Here is a 23,171-nt window from a genome sequence, read left to right as displayed (position 1 = left end):
ACAAGAGCAGCTGCTCACCGATTTGACAGCGTCAACGCAGTTACACCCCCGACACCGCCACAATATCAGCTATGTGGGTGTCGGCTATCGCTGTTGATCTGATTGAATCTAGGCCTACGTGTTGGCAGGGAAAATCCATTTGACATACTAGACACAAGAGGTCAATCTTCACTCACTGAAGTCAGATTTAGATTCACTCTGAGATTGCCTTACTGTAGATGCCATTGCTTTTGCGCATACAAAGAAGGCCCGGAGTGCCTTTGCAGGTACTGTATAAATCGGTAAACTTGTCCAAGTTCCCCCATATCTGGACACAGCCATAACAGGAGGGGTAAAAGTGAGTTGAAGTACTGTACTATGCAATAAGCAAGCCTTATTTTTCTGGACTAACCTCCATTACTTGTCTTAGTTTTTTTGCTGGGTGATTATGATCCATCTGTTAATCTGACAGCCTAGAAGACTTGGGGCCAGATATACTTATCATTTGCACCAGTCCAAATTTTCAGAAGGGAATCAAAGAGACCAAAATACAAAGCTAAAAGCTCTTTACCTTTTCCTTAACTTTTTGTTTGAAATCTCTCTAAAACTAACAGTGCCCACGTTTAGCACATCTGGCCTCAACATGGTGTGTCAGATGACTCCACTCTCTTTGAGGAATGGTGTCACTCAGTATTTTCAGAGGGTAAATATCACCAAACATGGTCATCTAAATGAACCTGTGTGCCTACTGATACACTAGCCTGGTCTCAGATCTGTTTGTGCTGTATAGCCAACCATAGGAGTTGGCAAGACAGAGCAAACAGATCTGAGACCAGGCTACTGATATGCTGGACTCAGAATCAATATGAATTGCCTTATTACATAGTTTTATTTTTGTTAAATGCTACTTTAGCACTAACATTTATGATTTATATGATACACACAGCCTGTTATTGATCTATGTCTAGATTTCATTATCGTTTGTATGCTCTCCAAAAATGGAAGAGCCATTTTGAATCATATAAAGGGATAATCATGTGTAAGTTGTTCATGATTTTTGACATTCGTATTTGAATATATCTGTTAGTTTCTTTGGGAACAGTCATGGGTGCCAGGGATTTGCTGGCTGCAAGATTCATATTTTTATTTTATGTGCAGAATACAGCTGAATGCAGATGCTTGCAAATCTACTGTGTGACTGAACCGTATATTTAATAAAAATTGTTTTAATAAAAAGACTGCTCTTTATTTTAACGTTATCTCTTGGGGCAGATAGCAAATTGACAGCCTACTGTGTAAGATTTCAATTTGTGCTTCTCTTAGCTTGATGACAAAAATAATTAATCTGAATTACTAGAGTGGTGCTACAAATTTCAGACAGTTACATTCACCACTGTGTGAAATATGAGATATTAGATAGAACATTTATACTGAACAATATAAATGCAGCATGCAACAATTTCAGAGATTTTACATTTACATTTTAGTCATTTAGCAGACGCTCTTATCCAGAGCAACTTACAGTTAGTGAGTGCATACATTATTATTTTTTATTTCATACTGGCCCCCCCGTGGGAATCAAACCCACAACCCTGGCGTTGCAAACACCATGCTCTACCAACTGAGCTACATCCCTGCCGGCCATTCCCTCCCCTACCTTGGACCAATTGTGCGCCGCCCCATGGGTCTCCCGGTCGCGGCCGGCTACGACAGAGCCTGGATTCGAACCAGGATCTCTAGTGGCACAGCTTAGACCACTGCGCCACTCGCCACTTTTACTGAGTTACAGTTCATATAAGGAAATCAGTCAATTATAATGAATTCATTAGGTTCTAATCTATGGATTTCACATGACTAGGGAAATAGATATGCATCTGTCGGTCACAGATACCTTAAAGGTAGGGGCGTGGATCAGAAGACCAGTCAGGATCTGGTGTGACCACCATTTGCCTCATGCAGCGTGACACATCTCCTTCGCATAGAGTTGATGAGGCTGTTGATTGTGGCCTGTAGAATGTTGTCCCACTCCTCTTCAATGGCTGTGTAAAGTTGCTGGATATTGGCGGGAACTGGAACATGCTGTCGTACACGTCGATCCAGAGCATCCCAAACAAGCTCAATGGGTCACATGTCTGGTGAGTGCAGGCCATGGAAGAACTGGGACATTTTCAGCTTCCAGGAATTGTGTACAGATCCTTGCGACATGGGGCTGTCCATTATCATGATGAAACATGAGGAGAAAGCGGCGGATGAATGGCATGACAACGGGCCTCAGGATCTCGTCACGTTATCTCTGTGCATTCAAATTGCCATCGATAAAATGCAATTGTGTTCGTTGTCCGTAGATAATGCCTGCCCATACCATAACCCCACCGCCACATGGGGCACTCTGTTCACAATGTTGACATCAACAAACCGCTCACCCCCACGAAGCCATACACACTGTCTGCCATCTGCCCGGTACAGTTGAAACCAGGATTCATCCATGAAGAGCACACTTCTCCAGCATGCCAGTGGCCATCGAAGGTGAGTATTTGCCCACTGAAGTCGGTTATGACGCCGAACTGCAGTCAGGTCAAGACCCTGGAGAGGATGACAAGCATGCAGATGAGCTTCCCTGAGATGGTTTCTGGCAGTTTGGGTAGAAATTCTTCAGTTGTGCAAACCCAGAGTTTCATCAGCTGTCCGGGTGGCTGGTCTCAGATGATCCTGCAGGTGAAGAAGCCAGATTTGGAGGTCCTGGACTGGCGTGGTTAGACGTGGTTTGTGGTTGTGAGGCCGGTTGGACGTACTGCCAAATTCTCAAAAATGACATTGTGTTGTGTGACAAAACGGCACATTTTAGAGTGGCCTTTTATTGTCCCCAGCACAAGGTGCACCTGTGTAATGATCATGCTGTTTAACTTCTTGATATGCCACACCTGTCAGATGGATGGATTATCTTGGCAAAGGAGAAATGCTCACTAACAGGGATGTAAACAAATTTGTGCACAACATTTGAGAGAAATAAGCTTTTTGTGCGTATGGAAAATTTCTGGGATCTTTTATTTCAGCTTATGAAACATGGGACCAACACTTTACATGTTGCGTTTATACTATAGATAGAAAAGACCAAAGCTACAATTAAATAAATGCAATGATATTTAATGAGTTTATAATTAGACTTCCTCTACAGCATGTGTCAAACTCATTCCATGGAGGGCTGTGTCTGCGGGTTTTCGCTCCTTTTTTGCTCAATGACAACTTAGACAAAATATTGTTATTGTTACAATAAAATAATATAATAATAACATTTTAACCAGCACATCTGCATATCTCTTGTCTACCTTATAATTGATCTTGAACATATTTGACAGGAAGCTGAACTTCCCTCTGCCTTTCTGGACAGCCTCAGCTTGAGGAAGACTGGCATCGCTCCGTTTCTCAACAGCAGACTCAGTGGGGAGAACAGACGTCACCTCTCTGTCATGGATGTTGCCTCCATCTTGAGAGGTTCCTTGCTTTCCTATGGGCTCTATCTCCATTGAGGGTTAAGACAACTGGGAGAAGTCCATCAAGTAGCCTTTGTGAACAGATTCACAGCATTGGCACAGTCCTGTGAGGAGTTGTTAGAGACCAAAGAGCCTCCACAAGAAGTGCTGCTTGAGCTTTTCTGGCCAGACACCAGTTGGATCCTGTGAGGCTTCCTGATCTACCCCCAGGAAGCAGAAGGGATGAGAAGAGGGAGAAACAACCTCTTCACTGCCTCCTCAGTAAACGCATGAATAGGTTCAGAGGAGAAAAGCTTCCCTGATTGTTTTTGCCTCATTAAAAATGTCGAATCAGCTGCCACCGATTCCAAAATAAATAGTTGTTTGTGCTTCATAATTAGGTTCTGAAGTTCATCGACCAGTTGATCATGGGACATAGAGCAAACCTACCCCTGGGCAATTACTTCCTTCAGTCTCTTCAAAGCAGAATCAATAGGAACCTGCTGGAGTCCGGCTGGATTTACAATATCCAGGATGATACTCACAACGTCAGACATGGTTACAAAGTACGAAAACCTTTGCACTCACTACTGTAAGGCGCTCTGGATAAGAATGTCTGCTTAATGACTAAAATGTCAATGTAAATGTCAATAGTTGTACTCTTAACAATTGGACAACTAGTGACTGATACCTCAGTTGGAATAAGGGTCCCTGGGAGTGAAGTTTTAGTCCTAAAGACCTTGATAAGGAGGAAGTGGTCCTGGGTGGCTTGTACACCAGATCTCCATTGCCTTCACAGTCAACCTTTCTGACAGTTTCCAACATACTAGCCACAATATTATTAAGTCTGGCAAGCTCCCCTGCAGTCATCATGTCGTCGAACATGAACATGTCCTCCTGGATGGTCAGTAAGATTTGACTGATACATTTTGGGACATTAGCCACGGTAACACTGCTTTTGACAGCTCTCACTAAGCATTTGGTGCTCCTCTGTAGCTCAATTGGTAGAGCATGGCACTTGTAACGCCCGGGTAGTGGGTTCGATCCCAGGGACCACCCATACATAAAAATGTATGCACACATGACTGTAAGTCGCTTTGGATAAAAGTGTCTGCTAAATGGCATATTATTATATTATTTACCGACTGCGACGTCTTTTGGACATCTTTTTTGGAGACCGGCCATCTAATGTTTTGAGACCGGCCGTCTGATGTCCGGCCTTAATTTCAACGACGTCGATTTTTGGTCCGGATCGGACCAAATCTGAACCAATGTTTTTTATACATTGTAGAAAGAAAGAAAGATGTCCAAAAGACCAAATCTGAACCAATCATAGATATTTGTTTCACAAGTTTGGACAGCACAGCACAGTACAGTACAGTAGAGCACAGTAGAGTACAGTACATTACAGTACACAGTACAGTAAAGAAAAGTAGATTATAGCACAGTAGAGTACAGTACAGTAGAGTACAGTAAATAAAAATAAAGTATAGTGTCACGTCTCCTCCCGTTGCTCCCCTCCGGCGCTCTGATTCGCCGGTCTACTGAGCTACCGGTCTGAGCGCACCACCTTGGCAACACAGGAATGGAAACCCAATGCACCCTAATCACCTCCAGTGCACCTGCACCTCATCATCTCATCACCACCACTATATATCCCTGGACTGTTCAGTCATTGTTGTGTGTAATTGTTAGCTTCGTGTCGTTTACTCGCTCCTTGTTATTCTCTTTCTCTATGTTAAGTAAACCTTTACCTTGTTGATTCCTGCCTCTTCGTATCCTCAGTACTCGTCACAGAATTACACACCTCTCACGAAAATGGATGCAGCAGGTAATCCTCCTAGAGTTTCCCAGCGCCTCGACCAGCATCAGCAGCTGCTAGCCCAGTTGAACACCGCCATGCAGGAAGTGCTCCAATCTCTGCATAATCTGCCCAGCGCTCCGATTCCACATCAGGGAGCGGCGAGTGCACCCAGTCCACCTGTTCCCGTGCTATCACCAACTTCTGAGGGACCCCTCGCCCTACCGGAGCGCTATGACGGTAAAACTACTAAATGTAGCGGCTTCCTGCTACAGGTTTCACTTTATCTGGCGCGTCAGCCTGGGGCATATCCATCTGACCAAGCCAGGATAGCGCTGGTGATTTCGCTACTTAAAGGAATGGTGCTGGATTGGGCCACGGTAGTCTGGGAAGGAGGTGAGGCCGCGGCGCTTCCCTACTCCACCTTCCTCGCTCGGTTCAGGGCGGTGTTTGATCATCGCACGGAGGGAAAGGACGGGGGTGAGCGTCTCCTCCAGCTACAACAGGTAGAGGGGCCCACTTCCGAGTACGCTCTGAGCTTTCGCACGGTGGCGGCGTCTTCGGGCTGGAATGAGCGTGCTCTGTGCACAGCCTTCAGGGGAGGCTTACGGAAGGACATCAAGATGGAACTCGCATGTCGGGACGACGAGATGGACCTTGATACCCTCATCGCCACGTCCATCCGTCTTGATGACATGTTGAGAGACAGACGGCGTTCCCAACACCTCCCGGAGCCTCAACGCTCACCCCATCTGAGCTATGGAAGCCGCCCTGCCTCCGAGTCCTCACCCATGGAGGTGGGCAGCACCCCCTACACCACCACAGACCACAGATCTCCTGGCGGCTCCCAATCTAGGCGGTATGACTCCCGTCGCCACTCCGTAAGTGTTACGGCATCTCCTATCATAAAACCATTGTTTTTAGTTCCCATAACGGTGACTGGTCCTTTTCTTCCATTTCCACTGCAATGATAGATTCCGGATCAGCGGGGAACCTTATAGATAGGAAGCTGGTCTCTGAATGGGGGTTGCCCACCGTGCCACTGCCTTCTCCGCTACACGTCACCTCGCTGGACAATAAACCACTTGGATCAGGCACCATTACGCACGTCACTTTCACCATCACCATTCCCACACTACCGGAGCACCACGAGGAGCTGTCATTCCACATCAGCACGTCACCTCTTCACCGGATCGTCTTGGGATTGCCCTGGCTCAGACTACACAACCCCACCATCAATTGGATCACCAAGAGGATCACAGCCTGGTCCGTCCACCTCATGCCGGAAGACCTGCCTGCCGGTGGTTTGTTGTTCCACGTCAGTGGAGAATCCGGATTCCGCCCTCCAGCCCAACATTCCACATGAGCACGCAGATCTCTCCGATGTCTTCTCTTCATCAAAGGCTATGTGTCTCCCTCCGCACAGGCCCTGGGACTGCGCCATTAACCTGCTGGAGGGACAACACCCCCCGAAGAGTCGCATTTACTCCCTTTCCATGGCAGAGACTGAGGCCATGGAGAAGTATGTGGTGGAGACCATGAAACAGGGGTTCATCAGACGCTCTAACTCTCCTGCCTCCGCCAGCTTCTTCTTTGTGGCCAAAAAAGACGGTGGACTGAGGCTGTGCATTGACTACAGGGGGCTGAAAGCAGACACCACCAAGTACCGGTACCCCCTCCCTCTGGTTCCGTCGGCCATCAAGCAGCTACAAGGGGCCCGGTACTTTAGCAAGTTGGACCTGAGGAGTGCCTACAACCTGATCCAAATCCGGGAAGGAGACGAGTGGAAGACGGCATTCAGCACTATCTCAGGCCACTATGAGTGTCCTACGGCCTCGCCAACGCACCTTCTGTGTTCCAGTCCTTCGTCAATGACGTGTTCCAAGACATGCTGAGTAGACAGGTGGTGGTGTACATTGACGATATCCTGATCTACTCGGCTACGTTCGAGGAGCACGTCAGGGACGTCAGAGCTGTCCTACTCCGCCTCAGGGAACACAGCCTGTTGGTGAAGGGGGAGAAATGCGAATTCCACCAACAGGCCATCTCCTTCCTGGGATACAGGATCAGTCCTCAGGGGGTGTTCATGGAAAGAGAGAAGACGGACGCCGTCAGGTCATGGCCAGTCCCCACCACCATCAAGGGCCTACAGAGCTTCCTGGGCTTTGCTAATTTCTACCAGCGTTTCATCAGGTCGTTCAGCTCCATAGCCGCCCCGCTCACCTCTCTCCTTCAGGGTGGGCCTCAGAAACTGGCCTGGAACCCTGAGACTGACGCTGCCTTCAAGAGGCTGAAGGGGAGGTTCACCACAGCGCCCATCCTAAAACACCCAGATCCATCTTGTCCTTTCATCCTGGAGGTGGACGCATCTGAGGAGGGCGTGGGTGCGGTCCTCTCCCAGCGGCAAGGTAAGCCAGAGAAAATGTATCCCTGTGCCTTTTTCTCTAAAATGCTTACCCCTGCAGAGAGGAACTATGGAGTTGGAGACAGGGAGCTGTTGGCGGTGGTCCTCGCTCTGGAGGAATGGAGACACTGGCTGGAGGGCTCAGACCATCCATTCCGGATTCTTACTGACCACCGGAATTTGGAGCACATACGGGCAGCGACACGGATGAACTCTCGTCAAGCCAGGTTGGCCCAATTTCTTACTCGCTTTCAGTTCATTCTGTCCTACTGCCCAGGATCCCAGAATGTGAAAGCCGACGCACTCTCCAGGATGCACCATACCGGAGAAAGGAAGGACATGGGGGCCCTATCCTGGGGGCCCTATCCTGCCCCCGTCCCTCTCCACAAAGGAACTCTGGAGCTCTGTCAGAGTGACCATCGGGTTCTTGGTCACCTCCCTGACCAAGGCCCTTCTCCCCCGATTGCTCAGTTTGGCCAGGCGGCCAGCTCTAGGAAGAGTCTTGTTGGTTCCAAACTTCTTCCATTTAAGAATGATGGAGGCCACTGTGTTCTTGGGGACCTTCAATGCTGCAGAAATGTTTTGGTACCCTTCCCCAGATCTGTGCCTCGACATAATCCCAGATGCACCTGAGCTCAATTTCGAGTCTCATTGCAAAGGGTCTGAATACTTATGTAAATAAGGTATTTCTGTTTCATATTTTTAATACATTTACAAATATTTCTAAAAACCTGTTTTTGCTTTGTCATTATGGTGTATTGTGTGTAGACTGATGAGGGAAAAAATTAATTTAATCAATTTTAGAATAAGGCTGTAACGTAACAAAATGTGGACAAAGTCAAGGGGTCTGAATACTTTCCGAACGCTCTGTATATTTGTGTTCAGTATATATAAAGTGTAATATTGGGATGCAAACTCAAAATTGAATACATTTCAACTCTATATCTGACGGAGCCAATCGTCTCTGAACATAACATGAAAGGTCATTTTTTGACCTTGGACTAAAGGAGTAGGCTCCTTTTAATACATTATTGGGCTAGGTATACCGCTTGTCACTAGTTACCACAGCCACAAAGTCAAAATATTGCTATATCGTAAAAATTCATTAAAATAAAAATGAGGTTTCTGGTCTTCATTTAAGGTTAGCAGTGTGGTTAGGATCGAACTGACAACTGGAGTAACAAATAAGTGAGCAGCTGTTCAGAAAATACCTCAAAGAACTTAATTTGAGATGTTTTATTTATCTTAGTCACTAGAATTTAGAACCGTAGCTAATTTGGCCAGCTACTAGCTGAGCTAGCTAGCTAGGCTCGATAGGGGGGTAAAAGCTAACTGGTAGCCTAGCTAGCTAACAAGTAACGAAATTGCTTTACCTTCAGGGAAAAATAACAAGCCTCAAGGTGACAGCTAATGTTTTAAAACGTTTAGGCATATTTTATATTACTAGTTAATATAAGCTAGCTAACTAACTTGGCTAACACCTAAATTAACTCTCAAAGTCCTCCTGACTGTGTTGTGGGTCACGTGGGTCGCGTCAGCCAGGCTACATACAAGCTGCATTTCACTAAAATAACAATACAACATGATAATATTGCTGTTTTACAGTTTTTCTCAATCGCATGAAGCAATTTTTGGATCTGTGTTGAAGTATCTATAGCAGCAGAAGAGCAAGGCTCAAATACATTTACAGAACTTCTGATCCGTTTTCTTGCCTTTAAGTGTTTTGTTCACAGAATATGAAAACATTTTAATCAGAAGAGAAATGTGTTCATGGTAATACAAATTGAAGCCAAGTCTAGTAAATTGACCTTGTGTGTTAGGGTGACCATCCCATTTTCCCCGGGACAGCATCAGCCCGATTTCAGGTGTCCCGACATTTCAGGCTACAAAAAATTTAAAAATTGTCAGCAAGGCGCATCAATTAATGTAGGCCAAATCAATGGCAATTGCTGAATGTCATTAGGCACACTTTTTGGTGGTTTGTAACAGATGTCTATTTCCATTAATCAAATGGCGCAAGTAGGCTATACATGCAGGAGTATACCTGCAGTTTGGATGCTGGAATAATTTTGGAGTGGACGAACATACACAAAGGTAGCCTACTTTTAGAAGTGATTTGTTTGACAATCAGATGAAAATACACTGCTCAAAAAAATAAAGGGAACACTTAAACAACACAATGTAACTCCAAGTCAAACACACTTCTGTGAAATCAAACTGTCCACTTAGGAAGCAACACTGATTGACAATACATTTCACATGCTGTTGTGCAAATGGAATAGACAACAGGTGGAAATTATAGGCAATTAGCAAGACACCCCCAATAACGGAATGGTTCTGCAGGTGGTGACCACAGACCACTTCTCAGTTCCTATGCTTCCTGGCTGATGTTTTGGTCACTTTTGAATGCTGGCGGAGTTTTCACTCTAGTGGTAGCATGAGACGGAGTCTACAACCCACACAAGTGGCTCAGGTAGTGCAGTTCATCCAGGATGGCACATCAATGTGAGCTGTGGCAAGAAGGTTTGCTGTGTCTGTCAGCGTAGTGTCCAGAGCATGGAGGCGCTACCAGGAGACAGGCCAGTACATCAGGAGATGTGGAGGAGGCCGTAGGAGGGCAACAACCCAGCAGCAGGACCGCTACCTCCGCCTTTGTGCAAGGAGGAGCAGGAGGAGCACTGCCAGAGCCCTGAAAAATGACCTCCAGCAGGCCACAAATGTGCATGTGTCTGCTCAAACGGTCAGAAACAGACTCCATGAGGGTGGTATGAGGGCCCGACGTCCACAGGTGGGGGTTGTGCTTACAGCCCAACACCGTGCAGGACGTTTGGCATTTGCCAGAGAACACCAAGATTGGCAAATTCGCCACTGGCGCCCTGTGCTCTTCACAGATGAAAGCAGGTTCACACTGAGCACATGTGACAGACGTGACAGAGTCTGGAGACGCCGTGGAGAACGTTCTGCTGCCTGCAACATCCTCCAGCATGATTGGTTTGGCGGTGGGTCAGTCATGGTGTGGGGTGGCATTTCTTTGGGGGGCCGCACAGCCCTCCATGTACTCGCCAGAGGTAGCCTGACTGCCATTAGGTACCGAGATGAGATCCTCAGACCCCTTGTGAGACCATATGCTGGTGCGGTTGGCCCTGGGTTCCTCCTAATGCAAGACAATGCTAGACCTCATGTGGCTGGAGTGTGTCAGCAGTTCCTGCAAGAGGAAGGCATTGATGCTATAGACTGGCCCGCCCGTTCCCCAGACCTGAATCCAATTGAGCACATCTGGGACATCATGTCTCGCTCCATCCACCAACACCACGTTACACCACAGACTGTCCAGGAGTTGGCGGATGCTTTAGTCCAGGTCTGGGAGGAGATCCCTCAGGAGACCATCCGCCACCTCATCAGGAGCATGCCCAGGCGTTGTAGGGAGGTCATACAGGCACGTAGAGGCCACACACACTACTGAGCCTCATTTTGACTTGTTTTAAGGACATTACATCAAAGTTGGATCAGCCTGTAGTGTGGTTTTCCACTTTAATTTTGAGTGGGACTCCAAATCCAGACCTCCATGGGTTGATAAATTTGATTTCCATTGATAATTTTTGTGTGATTTTGTTGTCAGCACATTCAACTATGTAAAAAAAAAGTATTTAATAAGATTATTTCATTCATTCAGATCTAGGATGTGTTATTTTTAGTGTTCCCTTTATTTTTTTGAGCAGTGTATAATGACTGGTTGTGTTTATGCCACATTAAAAGGTAATTCATTTTTACAGTTTAAATGATTTCTTAATTGTTAGGCCCATTAAATGTTTTTGTGCACCTCAATAGAGACTCCCGAATGTCATGGTGTAATTCGCACTCTGTTTTCATCAGAAGAGAAATGTGTGTAATTGTGTTCACTGTTTTCAGCAATAAGTAAATAGTACTGCACAAAATTCTAAATCCCCCTATCAGTGTCATACCATGTACAATATAGGGTAAGATCTAGGCAATGGGGGCTGTCAATTATTATATCTTTTTTTTTTACAATATTACAGACATTCAGAGATGCAGAGAATGAAGTTGGGTTACTTCTAAGTAACTTTGGCTTACTCCTAAATCATCATCTCCAACATGTGACCTTCCATTATAGAGCTTTGCTTTGATGTGGATTGAGGCCTATACATTCATATCAGTTGTGTTCCTCAATTTTATTCACCTCTCCTTATTTCTATTGTGGATTATGTTTCTGTAAGCCAATGGAAAGTCTAGAAAACTATGAGCAAACCAGCCTATGTATTGATACATGGAATTGGATTGTGATGATTTTTAATTTTTTTATTTAACTAGGCATGTCAGTTAAAAACAAATTATTATTTACAATGACAGCCTCCCAAAAACCAAAAGGCCTCCTGCGGGGACGGGGGCTGGGATTAAAAATAAAAATATGGGACAAAACACACATCACAACAAGAGAGACACCACAACACTACATAAAGTGAGACCTAAGACAACAACATACAGTGCCTTGCAAAAGTATTCATCCCCCTTGGCGTTTTTCCTATTTTGTTGCATTACAACCTGTAATTTAAATGAATTTTTATTTGGATTTCATGTAATGGACATACACAAAATAGTCCAAATTGGTGAAGTGAAATGAAAAAAAGAACTTGTTTCAAAAACTGAATAACGGAAAAGTGGTGCATGCATATGTATTCACTCCCTTTGCTATGAAGCCCCTAAATAAGATCTGGTGCAGCCAATTACCTTCAGAAGTCACATAATTAGTTAAATAAAGTCCACCTGTGTGTAATCTAAGTGTCATATGATCGGTCACATGATCTCAGTATATATACACCTGTTCTGAAAGGCCCCAGACTCTGCAACACCACTAAGCAAGCGGCACCACCAAGCAAGCGGCACCATGAAGACCAAGGAGCTCTCCAAACAGGTCAGGGACAAAGTTGTGGAGAAGTACAGACCAGGGTTGGGTTATAAAAAAATATCAGAAACATTGAACATCCCACGGAGCACCATTAAATCCATTATTAAAAAATTGAAAGAATATGGCACCAGAACAAACCTGCCAAGAGAGGGCCGCCCACCAAAACTCACGGACCAGGCAAGGAGGGCATTAATCAGAGAGGCAATAAAGAGACCAAAGATAACCCTGAAGGAGCTGCAAAGTATCTGTCCATAGGACCACTTTAAGCCTTACTTTGCTCCATCTATGCCTGTATATATACTGAGATCATGTGACAGATCTTAGATTGCACACAGGTGGACTTTATTTAACTAATTATGTGACTTCTGAAGGTAATTGGTTGCGCCAGATCTTATTTAGGGGCTTCATAGCAAAGGGGGTGAATACATATGCACGCACCACTTTTCCGTTATTTATTATTTTGAATTTTTTTAAACCAATTTTGACTATTTTGTGTATGTCCATTACATGAAATCCAAATAAAAATCAATTTAAATTACAGGTTGTAATGCAACAAAATAGGAAAAACGCCAAGATGGATGAATACTTTTGCAAGGCACTGTAATACTATAGACATCAAGAAAGCCAGTCAGTTGATTATTGATGAGTTTTTCCAACACTTTTGATAAACAGGGCAAAATAGAAATTTGCCCATAACAGTTAGGATCAGCTTGATCTCCCCCTTTAAATAAAGGACATGATACCGATGAATGAATCATGCACACAATGTGCTCATTTTTTTATGTTATTTTTTATCAGGAATCAAATTTGATGTGTAACAAATTGTTTGGTGAAAAATGCATAAAAGGAGAGTAATTGCCCATAATTCTGCACCTTTGGATAGTTGTACTTCCAGTTTTGATCATCATGATTTAGTGACCGCAAAGAACATTTATGGATCTACTGGGATTTTTTTTAAAGACTAACTTTCTGTTTTGTCTTCTTAGACTCAAGAGATAAGTATAGTTGTGTTAATCTTTTGCAGGCAGTCTTGTTCTTTTGATGAATGTATTTGCAATTTTGACAGTATAATATAGTTTTGATTAATGTATTTATATTTTTAAAAGGCATTTACTGTTTTGCAAAAGGTCTGTTTCTTGTGGACTCTGTTTTGAAAATCGACAACATTGTTCCAAAAAATGCTTGTAGGCAATTGAGAAAAACTGTACTAAGACAGTTGCTCCCTGATTAAATAATACAGTCTGCTGAACAAAAAACAATTACAGCATTTGGTATTCATTTACATTTACATTTACGTCATTTAGCAGACACTCTTATCCAGAGCGACTTACAAATTGGTGCATTCACCCTATAGCCAGTGGGATAACCACTTTACAATTTTTTTGTTTTTTGTTTTTTTTAGGGGGGGGGTAGAAGGGATTACTTTATCCTATCCCAGGTATTCCTTAAAGAGGTGGGGTTTCAAATGTCTCCGGAAGGTGGTGAGTGACTCCGCTGTCCTGGCGTCGTGAGGGAGCTTGTTCCACCATTGGGGTGCCAGAGCAGCGAACAGTTTTGACTGGGCTGAGCGGGAACTATGCTTCCGCAGAGGAAGGGAGCCAGCAGGCCAGAGGTGGATGAACGCAATGCCCTCGTTTGGGTGTAGGGACTGATCAGAGCCTGAAGGTACGGAGGTGCCGTTCCCCTCACAGCTCCATAGGCAAGCACCATGGTCTTGTAACAGATGCGAGCTTCAACTGGAAGCCAGTGGAGTGTGCGGAGGAGCGGGGTGACGTGAGAGAACTTGGGAAGGTTGAACACCAGACGGGCAGCGGCATTCTGGATGAGTTGTAGGGGTTTAATGGCACAGGCAGGGAGCCCAGCCAACAGCGAGTTGCAGTAATCCAGACGGGAGATGACAAGTGCCTGGATTAGGACCTGTGCCGCTTCCTGTGTAAGGCAGGGTCGTACTCTCCGAATGTTGTAGAGCATGAACCTGCAGGATCGGGTCACCGCCTTGATGTTAGCGGAGAACGACAGGGTGTTGTCCAGGGTCACGCCAAGGCTCTTCGCACTCTGGGAGGAGGACACAACGGAGTTGTCAACCGTGATGGCGAGATCATGGAATGGGCAGTCCTTCCCCGGGAGGAAGAGCAGCTCCGTCTTGCCAAGGTTCAGCTTGAGGTGGTGATCCGTCATCCATACTGATATGTCTGCCAGACATGCAGAGATGCGATTCGCCACCTGGTTAACAGAAGGGGGGAAAGGAGAAGATTAGTTGTGTATCGTCAGCGTAGCAATGATAGGAGAGGCCATGTGAGGATATGACAGAGCCAAGTGACTTGGTGTATAGCGAGAATAGGAGAGGGCCTAGAACTGAGCCCTGGGGGACACCAGTGGTGAGAGCACGTGGTGCGGAGACAGCTTCTCGCCACGCCACTTGGTAGGAGCGACCGGTCAGGTAGGACGCAATCCAAGAGTGAGCCGTGCCGGAGATGCCCAGCTCGGAGAGGGTGGAGAGGAGGATCTGATGGTTCACAGTATCAAAGGCAGCAGACAGGTCTAGAAGGACAAGAGCAGAGGAGAGAGAGTTAGCTTTAGCAGTGCGGAGAGCCTCCGTGACACAGAGAAGAGCAGTCTCAGTTGAATGACCAGTCCTGAAACCTGACTGGTTTGGGTCAAGAAGGTCATTCTGAGAGCGATAGCAAGAGAGTTGGCTAAAGACGGCACGCTCAATAGTTTTGGAAAGAAAAGAAAGAAAGGATACTGGTCTGTAGTTGTTGACATCAGAGGGATCAAGTGTTGGTTTTTTGAGAAGGGGTGCAACTCTCGCTCTCTTGAAGATGGAAGGGACATAGCCAGCGGTCAAGGATGAGTTGATCAGCGAGGTGAGGTAGGGGAGAAGGTCACCGGAGATGGTCTGGAGAAGAGAGGAGGGGATGGGGTCAAGCGGGCAGGTTGTTGGGCGGCCTGCAGTCACAAGTCGCGAGATTTTATCTGGAGAGAGAGGGGAGAAAGAAGTCAAAGCATAGGGTAGGGCAGTGTGAGCAGGACCAGCAGTGTCATTAGACTTAACAAACGAGGATCGGATGTCGTCAACCTTCTTTTCAAAGTGGTTGACGAAGTCATCCACAGAAAGGGAGGAGGGGGGCGGGGGGGGGGGAGGATTCAGCAGGGAGGAGAATGTGGCAAAGAGCTTCCTAGGGTTAGAGGCAGATGCTTGGAATTTAGAGTGGTAGAAAGTGGCCTTAGCAGCAGAAACAGATGAAGAGAATGTAGAGAGGGGGGAGTGAAAAGATGCCAGGTCGGCAGGGAGTCTAGTTTTCTTCCATTTCCGCTCAGCTGCCCGGAGCTCTGTTCTGTGAGCTCGCAATGTGTCATCAAGCCACGGAGCTGGAGGGGAGGACCGAGCCGGCCGGGAGGATAGGGGACACAGAGAGTCAAAGGATGCAGAAAGGGAGGAGAGGAGGGTTGAGGAGGCAGAATCAGGAGATTGGAGGGAGAAGGATTGAGCAGAGGGAAGAGATGATAGGATGGAAGAGGAGAGAGTAGTGGGAGAGAGAGAGCGAAGGTTGCGGCGGCGCATTACCATCTGTGTAGGGGCAGAGTGAATAGTGTTGGAGGAGAGCGAGAGAGAAAAGGATACAAAGTAGTGGTCGGAGACATGGAGGGGAGTTGCAGTGAGATTAGTAGAAGAGCAGCATCTAGTAAAGATGAGGTCAAGCGTATTGCCTGCCTTGTGAGTAGGGGGACGGTGAGAGGGTGAGGTCAAAAGAGGAGAGGAGTGGAAAGAAGGAGGCAGAGAGAAATGAGTCAAATGTAGACGTAGGGAGGTTGAAATCCCCCAAAACTGTGAGGGGTGAGCCATCCTCAGGAAAGGAACTTATCAAGGCGTCAAGCTCATTGATGAACTCTCCAAGGGAACCTGGAGGGCGATAGATGACAAGGATATTAAGCTTAAATGGGCTAGTGACTGTGACAGCATGGAATTCAAATGAGGAGATAGACAGATGGGTCAGGGGAGAAAGAGAGAATGTCCACTTGGGAGAGATGAGGATTCCTGTGCCACCACCCCTCTGACCAGATGCTCTCGGGGTATGCGAGAACACATGGTCAGACGAGGAGAGAGCAGTAGGAGTAGCAGTGTTTTCAGTGGTAATCCATGTTTCCGTCAGCGCCAGGAAGTCGAGGGACTGGAGGGTAGCATAGGCTGGGATGAAGTCAGCCTTGTTGGCAGCAGAACGGCAGTTCCAGAGGCTGCCTGAGACCTGGAACTCCCGGTGTGTGGTGCGTGCAGGGACCACCAGGTTAGAGAGGCAGCAGCCACGCGGTGTGAGGCGTTTGTGTAGCCTGTGCGGAGAGGAGAGAACAGGGATAGGCAGAGGCATAGTTGACAGGCTGTAGCAAATGGCTACAATAATGCAGAGGAGATCGGAATGAAATGAACTAAACATCTGGGAAAGGAGAGAGAAGGGCCTCCCTCACCACAACTCCCAAATATAACTCTCCCAACTTCCACCTCAGAAACTATAATTGTTTCACTGAAACACCCGAATAAAACTCTCCCAACTTCCACTTTAGAAATTAGAATTGTTGCAAACTACAGCGGTTCAATGTTTCAAGGAATAGACTCAACTTACTTTATTCAGCTAGCTAACTATGACGCCATAGCTAACTAGCATGCTAGCATCCAATAACACACGGTTTAGCACCAATACTTGGTTACAACAAACTACCAGGCAGTGTACCATCCAAGGACTAACCAGGCCCGACCCTGCTTAGCTTCCAAGACCGGGCGTATTTAGGCTGGTATGGCCATAAGCCAATGACTGTATTGTATATATGATATGTATATATACTGTAAGCAAAGGAATAACTCTTTGTACACTATATTACGTTTATGTCACTTGAAAAAGTGCAGTGAGAAATCATAGAAATAGAATCAATGGGATAAACAGCCATAGTTACTTTGTAACACAGGCAGATGAATTACAAACCTTGTTTGTGAGGGTTGATTTATCTTTACAATGACAGGGGGTTCACCGTTCCTGGAGGTACTGCAATACCAGGTCGATGCGTGGAGTGGACGGAGCAAGCCCCTATTCCATCTCCCTGTTCCAAAAATCTATTTAATATATGGTCCCCAGATAAGGGATGTATCAGATATTAAACTGATAAGAACAGATTTTTTTTTTTTGAAAAATGTTTTTGTCACACCCTGGCTCTGGGACTCATTATGTTGAGCCAGGGTGTGTTCATTTCTATGTGTGTATTTCTATGTTGGTGTTCATTCTAGTTTGTTGTATTCTATGTTTGCCTGAGTGACTCCCAATCAGAGGCAACGAGTGTCAGCTGTTGGCTGGTTGTCTCTGATTGGGAGCCATATTTAAACTGTATGTTTTCCCTTTGTGGTTGTGGGTTTTTGTTCCGTGTTCGGTCATTGATACCGTGGACGTCACGAGTCGTGTTTTGTTTTGTATTTTGACGCTTTAACTAATTAAAGTCATGTTTGTTCATCACGCTGCGCCTTGGTCTACTCCTTACCTCGACCTTGACAGAAAAACCCACCATGCAATGACCAAGCAGTGTGTCCAGGGGCAGCTCTTGGGCTGGACATGGGAGGAAGCGCCGGGAGAAGAGACGGTGGAGGCGCGCCGTAGAGAGGAGCTACGGCGTGATCAGGGTCGTCGTCGGACGGTCGTGAGGCAACCCCAGAAATTTTTTTAGGGGGGCACACGGCATGGACGACGGGGCTGACGGAGGAGAAAAGGGGGCGGATCCAGAAGGCCACCAGGCCAGGGTACACCGCCCTGTACGTCCTGTGCGGATGCCTCACACAGAGTGTGTGAGGGTAGGCATTCAGCCAGGACGGGTGGTGGCCGCTCTTCACTCCAGGCCTCCTATCCGTCTCCACAGCCCGGTTCGGCCTGTCCCTGCTCCACGCACCAAGCCTACGGTGTGCGTCGCCAGCCCAGTCCGGCCTGTCCCTGCTCCACGCACCAAGCCTACGGTGTGCGTCGACAGCCCAGCCCGGCCTGTCCCTGCTCCACGCACCAAGCCTACGGTGTGCGTCGACAGCCCAGCCCGGCCTGTCCCTGCTCCACGCACCAAGCCTACGGTGTGCGTCGACAGCCCAGCCCGGCCTGTCCCTGCTCCACGCACTAAACCTACGGTGCGCGTCGCCAGCCCGGTCCGGCCTGTTCCTGCCACCCGCACCAAGTCTACGGTGCGCGTCGCCAGACCGACCCGGCCTGTTCCTGCCACTCGCACCAAACCTACGGTGCGCGTCGCCAGCCCGACCCGGCCTGTTCCTGCCACTCGCACCAAACCTACGGTGCGCGTCGCCAGCCCGGTCCGGCCTGTTCCTGCCACCCGCACCAAGTCTACGGTGCGCGTCGCCAGCCCGACCCGGCCTGTTCCTGCCACTCGCACCAAACCTACGGTGCGCGTCGCCAGCCCGGTCCGGCCTGTTCCTGCCACTCGCACCTAAGCCAGGGGTGCGAGAAGTCAGCCTGGTAAGGCCCGTCCCTCTTCCACGCACCAAGCCAGGGGTGCGAGTCGTCAGCCTGGTAAGGCCCGTTCCTCCTCCACGCACAAAGCCAGGGGTGCGAGTCGTCAGCCTGGTAAGGCCCGTTCCTCCTCCACGCACCAAGCCAGGGGGTGCGAGTCGACAGCCTGGTAAGGATCGCTCCTGTTAAGTCCAGTCCTGCTCCAGCCGGCGGGGCCAGACTGGACCAGGGGCACTATGGGGGTGTATTGGAGGGTGGTGGTCAAGGCCGGAGCCAGAACCGCCGCCGAGGAGGTATGCCCGCCCAGCCCTCCCCCGGGTTGTTTAGTTGAGGCGCGGTCGCAGTCCGCGCCTTTAGGGGGTACTGTCACACCCTGGCTCTGGGACTCATTATGTTGAGCCAGGGTGTGTTCATTTCTATGTGTGTATTTCTATGTTGGTGTTCATTCTAGTTTGTTGTATTCTATGTTTGCCTGAGTGACTCCCAATCAGAGGCAACGAGTGTCAGCTGTTGGCTGGTTGTCTCTGATTGGGAGCCATATTTAAACTGTATGTTTTCCCTTTGTGGTTGTGGATTTTTGTTCCGTGTTCGGTCATTGATACCGTGGACGTCACGAGTCGTGTTTTGTTTTGTATTTTGACGCTTTAACTAATTAAAGTCATGTTTGTTCATCACGCTGCGCCTTGGTCTACTCCTTACCTCGACCTTGACAGTTTTTTATTTTCATTTCACATTCAAATACAAATTCAGTGCATAACGTTGTACATCACATGGATTTATAAAAACAGTATCAAACAGTACCTTAACCGTATCAAAATAGCAAAACTCCTCAAAAAAGTGCTGTTCTGCGGAACCTGACCAGCTTATACAGTGCATTCGGAAAGTATTCAGATCCCTTTACTTTTTCCACATTTTGTTACGTTATACAGCCTTATTCTAAAATTTATTAAATTGTTTTTTCCCCCCTCATCAATCTACACACAATACCCCATAATGACAAAGCAAACGCAGGTTTTTAGACATTAAAAATTAAAGTTAAAGCACCTTTGGCAGTGATTACAGCCTCAAGTCTTCTTGGGTATGACGCTACAAGCTTGCCACATCTATATTTCAGGAGTTTCTCCCATTCTTCTCTGCAGATCCTCTCAAGCTCTGTCAGGTTGGATGGGGAGCGTCGCTGCACAACTATTTTCAGGTCTCTCCAGAGATGTCCAGGCTCTGGCTGGGCCACTCAAGAACATTCAGAGACTTGTCCCGAAGCAACTCCTGCGTTGTCTTGGCTGTGTGCTTAGGGTCATTGTCCTGTTGGAAGGTGAACCTTCACCCCAGTCTGAGGTCCTGAGCCCTCTGTAGCAGGTTTTCATCAAGGATCTCTCTGTACTTTGCTCCGTTCATCTTTCCCTCGATCCTGACTAGTCTCCCAGTCCATGCCGCTGAAAAACATCCCCACAGCATGATGCTGCCACCACCATGCTTCACCGTAAGGATGGTGCCAGGTTTCCTCCAGACGTGACGCTTGGCATTCAGGCCAAAGAGTTCAATCTTAGTTTCATCAGACTACAGAATCTTGTTTCTCATGGGCTGAGAGTCCTTTAGGTGCCTTTTGGCAAACTCCAAGCAGGTTGGCCTTTTACTGAGGAGTGGCTTCCGTCTGGCCTCTCTACCATAATGGCCTGATTGGTGGAGTGCTGAAGAGGTGGTTGTCCTTCTTGAAGGTTCTCCCATCTCCACAGAGGAACTCTGGAGCTCAGAGTGACCATCGGGTTCTTGGTCACATCCCTGACCAAGGCACTTTTCCCCCGATTGCTCAGTTTGGCCAGGTGGCCAGCTCTAGGAAGCGTCTTGGTGGTTCCAAACTTCTTCCATTTAAGAATGATGGCGGCCACTGTGTTCTTGGGGACCTTCAATGCTGCAGACATTTTTTGGTACCCTTCCCCAGATCTGTGCCTCGACACAATCCTGTCTCAGAGCTCTACGGACAATTCCTTCGACCTCATGGTTTGGTTTTTGCTCTGACATGCACTGTCAACTGTGGGACCTTATATAGACAGGTGTGTGCCTTTCCAAATCATGTCAAATCAATTGAATTTACCACACGTGGACTCTACAATCAAGTTGTAAAAACATCTCAAGGATGATCAATGGAAACAGGATGCACCTGAGCTCAATTTCGAGTGTCATAGCAAAGGGTCTGAATATTTATGAAAATAAGGTGTTTCTGTTTTTTATTTTAAATGTGGAAAAAGGGAAGGGGTCTGAATACTTTCCGAATGCACTGTATGCCTACATTCAAGAGAAGCATGTAAACAATTGCCTCTAACAATCTCCAAAAGCTGATCTTTTAAAAAAAAATCTCCTGAGTGGCGCAGTGGTCTAAGGAGCTGCATCGCAGTTCTAACTGTGCCACTAGAGATCCTGGTTCGAATCCAGGCTCTGTCGCAGCCGGCCGCGACCGGGAGACTCATGGGCGGCGCACAATTGGCCCAGCGTCGTCCAGGGTAGGGGAGGGAATGGCCGGCAGGGATGTAGCTCAGTTGATAGAGCATGGCGTTTGCAACGCCAGGGTTGTGGGTTCGATTCCCACGGGGGGCCAGTATAAAAAAAATATATATATATGTATTCACTAACTGTAAGTCGCTCTGGATAAGAGCGTCTGCTAAATGACGTAAACGTAAATGTAAATGTAAAAGAATACAACAATTATATAAATAAAAATATACAAATATACCAAAGTGAACTCTGAATAAACCTCAGTGTACATCAAATATTTACAAAGGCTTAGCCTATATTTCATTTTAAATTACAGAATATTATTATATATAGGCCTAGGCCTATATATAGGCTATAAAAACGTTTACAATGAAGGGAATATCCCTTTCCATCTAAGTTTTACTCATGTGATGCCCCACTTATCTATTTAGAATTGCATTTTTTCCTCAATTTCTTGTTTTATAAATTGAACTAATCCCGTCCGTGACCACTTGATGGTGTCATTGACCGCACCACATCTGGCCTCCCAAAGTTTGGTCTTGATAAGGGACACCAGTCACTAATTAATAATTGAGCCTTTCCACATTTTTTGGTTCAAATTTGGCCACCTCTTCATAATCTATGTTTTTTAAAATATCAAAATCTATTTTTATTTTTTCCAAACTAATTGGGCAAAGGAACATTCCCATAAAACATGGGGAATTGTTTCAATTGCGAAACAATTGTCCCTGGGACAACATTTATTCAGGGTCAAACGGACCGGAAGACGTATGTGTAAAACAAGCCAATTAAAATATTTCAGTCTGTTGTCTAAACCTTTTAATTGTATCCGTAGCCAGGTGGAAGGTGATATTGGTAATCGGTCTTTAGGACGACAATTTTCTATCAATTTCACATATAGCATTCTGTGGTTGAGTCCATTTTATTTTACTTTGCAGACAGGGTTTTTCCTTGCCCATTCAACTATTTTCTTAAAAGGTAATGGGATAATTTCAGCTTTTGGCTTACTATTATCCCACTCCACCATGAACCTTAACGGTACGGACAGTCAGAATTTGATTAAAATGTAATATTTGTGTACAGAAGACGACAAAACACAACAAACGTTTGAGTAGAACAACGTATCTAGTTTGAGAAGAATATGAGGGAAATCCCTTCCACCAGCCTCTATAGGCTGATACATCCGATCTCTACAGATGTACTCATACCCCCCCCCCAAAAAAAAAGAAATTAAACAGTACCAGTATGAACCTCCCATATGCTCCAAACCAAAAATAACTCTAAATACTTCCAAAAGATGACATCCAATTAAATCCCAAAAAACTACGTAAAACTCTTTAGAGTGCCCATCAACTCCTGATACTTTTATCTTTCATTCTTCAGTGCGATATACATTTAATCTAATTTCAATTCCCCATCTAATTGGTCTCTAATATCTAAAGGTATCTGCACATCCACACATTATAATCAATTGTTTGTTTTTGGAATAGCTGAGAAAAGTGCTGGGTAGCGACACTAAGCATGCCATCTCCATCCTCAACCGTCTCCCCGTCTTGGTCCAATAAAGACGAAATAGTCCTCCTCTTTCCCCTAGATTGAATTTGTTTGAAAAAAT

The 23,171-nt window shown here is 46.3% G+C and overlaps 1 pseudogene; it reads right to left on the bottom strand.

Annotated features, from left to right (window-relative positions):
- Positions 1-17,589: 17,589 nt before the first annotated feature.
- On the bottom strand, positions 17,590-17,764 carry LOC121538684 (annotated as a pseudogene).
- Between the last annotated feature and the right edge of the window lie 5,407 nt (positions 17,765-23,171).

Source organism: Coregonus clupeaformis, chromosome 24, assembly GCF_020615455.1.
Source record: "Coregonus clupeaformis isolate EN_2021a chromosome 24, ASM2061545v1, whole genome shotgun sequence".
NCBI classification, from domain to species: domain Eukaryota; kingdom Metazoa; phylum Chordata; class Actinopteri; order Salmoniformes; family Salmonidae; genus Coregonus; species Coregonus clupeaformis.
The sequence above is the reverse complement of the archived record's forward strand: the minus strand, read 5'-3'. Positions and strand labels throughout refer to the sequence as shown.